At 49.6% G+C, this 7,368-nt stretch overlaps 1 long non-coding RNA gene across 1 annotated transcript; it reads left to right on the top strand.

Moving 5' to 3' along the window:
- The first annotated feature begins 4,827 nt into the window (after positions 1–4,827).
- On the top strand, positions 4,828–7,043 carry LOC123485088. Its single transcript, XR_006658862.1, has 3 exons — positions 4,828–4,913; positions 5,071–5,158; positions 7,004–7,043. It is a non-coding gene; the product is annotated as an uncharacterized LOC123485088 (long non-coding RNA).
- The last annotated feature ends 325 nt before the right edge of the window (positions 7,044–7,368 follow it).

Raw genomic sequence — 7,368 nt, 5'->3', positions numbered from 1 at the left:
CTACAGGAGATCGCGTTGGCAGTTCGGAACCTTTCTACCGGTCTGACGGAGGTCCAGAACCAGCGCAAGTTTCCGGTGGAGGATCCACTACCGGTTTCACCCATCTCGCCTGCCGCTTCTGGAGCTGTGTCCTTCCGTGAGCCCAAGGTTCCGACGCCGGATAAATATGAGGGGGAGCTGGGAAGATGCCGTTCTTTCCTTATGCAGTGTGGGTTAGTGTTCGATCTACAGCCCTACTCTTATGCGCACAGACAAGGCTAGGATAGCCTTTGTGATTGAGTTGCTGCGTGGTCGAGCGCTGGAGTGGGCTTCAGCCGTTTGGGAACGACAGGACCCCTGCATGGCTTCATACCAGGGGTTCACGGCCGAGATGAGGAAGCTCTTCGACCATTCCGTCCGAGGGAGGGACGCAGCTAGGCGCCTGTTTTTCGCTTCGCCAAGGAACTCGCAGCGTGGCCGACTTCGTGATCGAGTTCAAGACGTTGGCTGTGGAGAGTGGGTGGAATGAGGAGTCTCTGCAAGCGGCCTTTTACCAGGGTCTGTCGGAGCAGCTCAAGGATGAGTTGATCTCCTATCCGAGCCTAGTGACCTGAACAGCTTGGTAGCCTTGTCTATTCGGGGTGGATAATCGAGTCCGAGAGCGAAGGAGGGAGAAGCAATGGGTTCCGTCCAATCGATCAGCTTCTCAGGTTCCAGTCGGGTCGGGATTGGACCAGAATACGTCGATCATCGTCCACCACACAGGATTAGTGGAGAGGTCCTGTCTCCCGATGCTGAACCCATGCAAGTAGGGCGATGCGGGTAACTAAGGAGGAACGCCAACTCAGACGTAGGACTAACTGTTGCCTCTACTGTGGTGGTTCGGGACATTACCTCGCCACTTGTTCCCGGCGGTCGTCAAACTGCGCGCTCGCTAAAGTTGGGAGGACTTTTAGCGAGCCAGTTTCGACTCTCTCAATACCTCTGTCAGACCCCCGTTTCCCGGCTACCCTTATGAACAGGAATCAGAGCTTAGCGATTAACGCTTTATCGATTCAGGTGCCGATGGAAGCTTTCTTGATGCCGAAAGTTGGTGGAACAGCTGGGGCTTTCCAAGGAGCAATTGCCGGAAGCCATTGAAGCGACCACCCTGAACGGCAGTAGTCTGGGCACGTATCACGACGAGGACTGAACCGGTTAAGATGCTGTTGTCGGGAATCATTCGGAGATGATTTCATTCTTCATTCTGCCGTCTTCCCATGTTCCTCTGGTCCTTGGATACCCCCTGGCTGAAGGAACACAATCCCACGTTCGATTGGGTGACGGGCAAGGTAACGAGTTGGAGCCTTGATTGTCATGCTAACTGTCTCAAGACTGCCTGTCCCCATTCGGTTCCCAGTCAGGTGATTGAGGCTAAACCCCCCAGATTTGTCCCTGGTTCCCCGAGACATATCACGATTTGGGGGAAGTGTTCAGTAAGCAGAAGGCTCTGTCACTCCTCCCCACCGACCATATGATTGTGCCATCAACCTGTTCCCTGGAGCCGTCTACCCCAAGGGAAGGTTATACAGTATCTCCCGACCTGAACGTGAGGCTTTGGAGACCTACATCAAGGAGTCCCTAGCTGCTGGTCTCGTTCGTCCCTCGTCATCACCCCCTGGGGGCAGGATTCTTCTTTGTGGGTAAGAAGGATGGCTCTCTTCGACCGTGTATTGATTATCGGGGGTTGAATGACATCACGGTCAAGAACAAGTATCCCCTGCCCTTGATGAGCTCTGCCTTCGACTCCTTACAGGGTGCTACGGTGTTCACTAAGCTTGACCTACGCAATGCGTATCACATGGTCCGGATCAGAGAGGGGGACGAGTGGTTGACGGGTTTCACTACACCGATGGGTCACTTCGAGTATCAGGTGATGCCGTTTGGACTGACCAATGCTCCAGCGGTATTCCAGAGTATGGTGAACGACGTCCTGAGAGATATGATCGGTCTCTTTGTGTTTGTTTACCTGGATGACATTCTGATCTTCTCGAAGGAACCTTCCGACCACGTCCAGCATGTCCGGCAGGTTCTGCAGCGATTGTTGGAGAATCGCCTGTTCGTGAAGGCCGAGAAGTGCGAGTTTCACGCCCACACGACATCCTTCCTCGGGTACATCATCTCCAGGGGGAGAGATTAGGATGGACCAGGAGAAGGTTAGAGCGGTTCTGGAATGGGCCCAGCCCGGCACGAGATTGCAGCTCCAGAGATTTTTTGGGGTTTGCAATTTCTACCGCAGATTCATCCGGGATTACAGCCGTGTGGCCGCTCCGTTAACTGCCTTGACTTCCAGTATCAGGACCTTCAAGTGGAATCCGGAGGCGGATCGAGCGCTTTCTGGATTTGAAGAGGCGATTCACCAACGCACCGATTCTCTCTCAACCGGACACGGCCCGTCAGTTCGTCGTTGAAGTGGACGCGTCTGATGTGGGAGTTGGCGCCATCCTGTCGCAGCGATGCTCCACGGACAGTAAACTCCATCCCTGCGCCTACTACTCTCGTCGCCTTTCGCCTGCGGAGAGGAACTACGATGTGGGTAAACGGGAGCTTCTCGCGGTGAAACTTGCCTTGGAGGAGTGGCGCCACTGGTTGGAGGGATACGGAGCAACCGTTTATTGTCTGGACTGACCACAAGAATCTTGCTTACGTGCAATCGGCTAGACGTCTCAACTCCCGTCAGGCCAGGTGGGCGTTGTTTTTTCGGACGATTCAATTTTTTCCCTGACGTTCCGACCTGGATCTAAGAACGGCAAGGCGACGCCTTGTCCCGGATGTTCTCCAAGACGGAAGAGAGTGGGTCCAAGACCGAGACGATTCTCCCCGGAACTGCGTCGTGGGAGCAGTTATGTGGAAGATTGAGGAGGAGGTGATGGCGGCCCTTCGGACGCAGCCCGGTCCCGTAACGGTCCACCCGGTCGGTTGTTTGTGCCTGAGTCGGTTCGTCCTGCTGTCCTCAAATGGTCCCACGCCAGCAAGATGGCTTGTCACCCTGGCGTGGCTCGGACGATGGCGTTTCTTCGCAGACGTTTTGGTGGCCTGCCATGGCCGAGGATACTCGGGGTTTTGTTGCTGCCTGTCCAGTGTGTGCGCAGAATAAGAGTACCAATCGGCCCAGCTCTGGACTACTTCACCCCCTTCCTATTCCCCGGCGACCATGGTCGCATCTGGCCTGGACTTTGTCACTGGGTTGCCCTCTTCTGAGGAACACGGTCGTTCTGACTATCGTGGACAGATTCAGCAAGTTCGCCCACTTTGTGCCAATTGCCAAGCTTCCCTCTGCCTCGGAGACGTCCGAGATCCTGGTTAGGGAGGTTTTCAGGGTCCACGGTTTGCCCAGTGATATCGTTTCCGACCGTGGCCCTCAGTTTACCTCTGCTGTCTGGAAGTCCTTCTGTTTGGCCATTGGAGCTACAGTCAGTCTCACATCTGGTTTTCACCCCCCAATCTAATGGTCAGGCGGAGAGAGCCAACCAGAAGATGGAATCCACGCTACGCTGCCTTGTCTCCTCCAACCCCACCTCCTGGGTCTCTCAGTTGCCTTGGGTTGAGTATGCCCACAATACTCTCCCTACATCTGCCACTGGGATGTCTCCCTTCCAGTGCCTGTATGGCTACCAACCTCCCTTGTTCCCTTCTCAGGAGAAGGAGCTCTCAGTGCCCTCTGTTCAGGCCCATATTCGCGTTGCCACCGGACCTGGCATCGGGCCAGAAAGGCACTCCTTAGAGTTTCGGACCGGTATCAGCTCCAGGCGAATCGTCGCCGGATTCCCCGCTCCCACCTATACCATCGGAGATAGGGTCTGGTTGGCCACACGGGATCTTCCTTTACGGACTGAGTCTCAGGAAGTTGTCCCCAAGTTCATTGGTCCGTTTGTGGTGGAGAAGGTGATCAATCCGGTTGCAGTTCGACTCAAACTACCGAGAACGCTCAGAGTCCATCCCACCTTTCATGTCTCCTGCCTCAAGCCTGTTCTCCTCAGTCCTCTGTTGCCTCCTCCGCCTCCTCCTCCTCCTCCTCGGATGATCGGAGGTGGTCCTGCCTACACGGTGCGACGCATCATGGATTCCAGACGGCGGGGCCGGGGTTTCCAGTATCTCGTGGACTGGGAGGGTTATGGTCCTGAAGAGAGGAGTTGGATTCCGCGGCGACAGGTCCTGGACGCTGACCTCATTCGTGACTTCTACCGCCTCCATCCTGGCGCTCCGGGGAGTCCGCCCGGTGGCGTTCGTCGGAGGGGGGGTACTGTAACGAACCCTGCAGTTTGAGTCGGTTCCTGTCTGTGTTACTAGTTTTTCTGCTCGGGATCTCCAGTTTCCCGAGGGTTCTGGAACGCTCCCTGCCTGGTTGCCGGGCAACGTTGCTAGGCGGGAGCTCTCTTGATTTCCGCACCTGCATCCCATCAGCAATCTGCACACCTGGTCCTGATCATCACCCTTCTTAGGCTCTGTCCTAACATCCATTCCCTGCCGGATCGTTAGCCATGAACAGTATGTTTATCAGTGGATCAGCCTTAGAGCATATAGCGTTAGTTTTGTTGTTTTGCACCTTGTTTGCTTGTTTTGTACTTACCTCCGTTTTGTTCCATCTGCAGTCACTCATCCGGAACCTTCACCCCACCTCTGCCTGATGGTCGGCGGCTGCCGAGCCATTACTGGACCTACCACTGCACCCTCAACAACCCATCCACGCCGCCCGCTCTGTTCCCTGGATTATTCAGCCTCACTCGTGGATCTGTTAAATAAACACACACCTTTGTTTCAACTTACCTTGTCCTGGTCTGCTTCTGGGTTCTGGCTTTGAAAACCGTGACATATCCTGCCCCTGTCCAGTTAAGTGGTGGAGAGTTTGGGAGCTGTGAGCTCTGATAGAGAAATGTATCAACCACCACGAACAGGTAAGACAGACACACACACACACAGATGACCCAATGTAGATTATGTTCGACTTGACAAAAAGAAGAATACATAAAACAGATCAGATTAGTTAGATGCATTTGATATTGAATACTCATGTTGTTTATGTTGTGTTTGTGTCTAATTGATGTCTTTCAGGTTGGTGTATTGGGGCGGATTGTTCTGTCCTCTGTATTTCAGACCAAAGCAAGACAATGTTTAAAGCTCGCTATGGATCTACTAACAGGTTAGCCTCTATAAAGTATTTGGATGTATTTGAAGTGTGATTATAGTGTGTTCTGTGTTACTCCTTTGTCAATCCAATACTAACTGAATAGTGAATCAATCAATCAATACAGTTTGATTATTGTGTGTTTTATGTAATTCCTTCATCTTTTTCAACACTAGCTGAATGAATGTATTTACAGTGAATCAATCAATCAATACAGTGTTTGAACAAAATTAAAAAAATCTCATTGTGGGGTAGGCCACATGTTATAAAGATGGTTAAAGCTCCTAAACTGAATTACATCATCAGCATGTTTCCACTGTCCATACCTGCCTACACCTTTAACACCATAGACAAAATGATTCATTTGGACTATTAAAAGGGCCAGGATGAACCAAGCTAGATTACAGGTAAAGATTTAGAAGGGAGGATTAAAGCTCCCTAACATGTAATTATAGCAAGAAGCCTTTATAACTGCCCAAATAGGCTCTCTTTATTGAGAACTCTAATAGGCCAATTTGGGGTTGACATGGAAGAAGAACTTAATGCCCCATTTGGAGCATCATATTATCTGAGTCAACACTTAAATGTGGGACTGCAGAATCCCATAATGTCCCATACTAAGAAATATGGCGTCAGATAAATAAGAGACAGACATCTTCACCTTTCCTGACAAGCTCTGCTTCTTTATGGAACAACCATAAATACAAATTAGGAGGAAAGGTGGTTGTCTGGAAAGACACTTTTTTTTTTCCACTTTTGCTTCATGTGTCAACTTTAATTTGAGTGTGGCTGTGGAAGACTGGTCCCTTGATGATGTCTGCAAGTGGCTGAGTACCAATGATCTCCATGATTCCATCCCATCATTCCAAGGTTCACAATCTTTCTGAAGAATGCCAACTCTCTTCAATTGTCCACTTTGCAATGAGCATACTTTCTCTGTGTCCAGACGACTCACACATATTGGCCTCTATCACCAGCATGAACCACATTTCTAATTACCTGTGGATTTAATGGGTGTGGGAAAGCAAATATATGTTTCAGCGCCTATCGGTCACACATCTACCAAAACCACAGAGCTTTTAAGAGCCAACTTAGATGAGAATTGCCCTCATGATGAATTTGAGACGGGGACTGATCCCATTGAAGATGACATGAGCGATGTAGAAGGTCTGCCAGAGGCTGAATATGTTCAAGCCACAGAGATCAACACTGAGCAGCTAATTGAAGGTCTCAAAAATATTTTTTATTTATTTATTTTGGAAATCAGGAAAGAACACTGCATCCCAGCTACGGTACAAAATAGCATTGTTGAGGACCTCAGAACCATTTTTGATGCATTTATGACACACTACAGTGATCCCCTCAGGTTTCATCTTACAAATAAGCAAATAAACGTGGTTGAACATGACGATCTCAGGGACTTGCTTAACAACTCTGCAGTATTTGAGGAATGCATTAGATGCATAAGCTCTGAGTGGATGCTGGAGCATTACTGTATGAAAGAATTGGGCATGGTCCGGCCAATTGAAGTACCACTGAGCAACAAAGAAGGTTATAAAACAAGGTGATTTCAATACAGCTACATGGTACCCAGGGTATATGAATATAAAGAGACATGAGACAAAACAATCATAATGAATAAGATTACATGGACAGGGGGACCTGATCCTAGGTCAGCAATCCTCCTCTGAGACACTTCCCAGGAGTCACCAGGACCAAGAAACATAACACTTACTATTGTAAAGTCAAGTTACAGCAGGTTTTTACTGCCATCTAGTGGAAGATACCAATAAAACACTTTATTATCAGGGTGTGGAGACTGCTGAGTGAAACAGAAAGTAAATGTGTTCTTTTGTACAGGATCCATTTTGAGACGACAGAGCAGAAAACACTATACGGAGAGAACAAAAAAATAATGTGAGTATTTCTAAGTATTTCTGAACAATAATCTGTTTTAAAGGACAGAGTATGTGAGTGAATACCTGGAATGCGATATTACTAGTTAGTAGAACTGCCACTTGAGCTGAGTTGCTGACAGACAGCAGTTTTCAAAGTGGAAACTAATCAGTAGGCCAGTGGCGGCTCCTGAAAAAATTCTCAGGGGGGGCAATTTTTCTGATGATTTAGGTGACCTACACACATGTTTTAAAAGATATGTCCAGCAACAACATGAAGACAGGGGCAGCATATAAGTCAATACCAGAAGCATTTATTGACTGATCTCA

The sequence above is a fragment of the Coregonus clupeaformis genome, unplaced genomic scaffold, assembly GCF_020615455.1.
Source record: "Coregonus clupeaformis isolate EN_2021a unplaced genomic scaffold, ASM2061545v1 scaf0568, whole genome shotgun sequence".
In the NCBI taxonomy this organism is placed as follows: domain Eukaryota; kingdom Metazoa; phylum Chordata; class Actinopteri; order Salmoniformes; family Salmonidae; genus Coregonus; species Coregonus clupeaformis.
The sequence above is the reverse complement of the archived record's forward strand: the minus strand, read 5'-3'. Positions and strand labels throughout refer to the sequence as shown.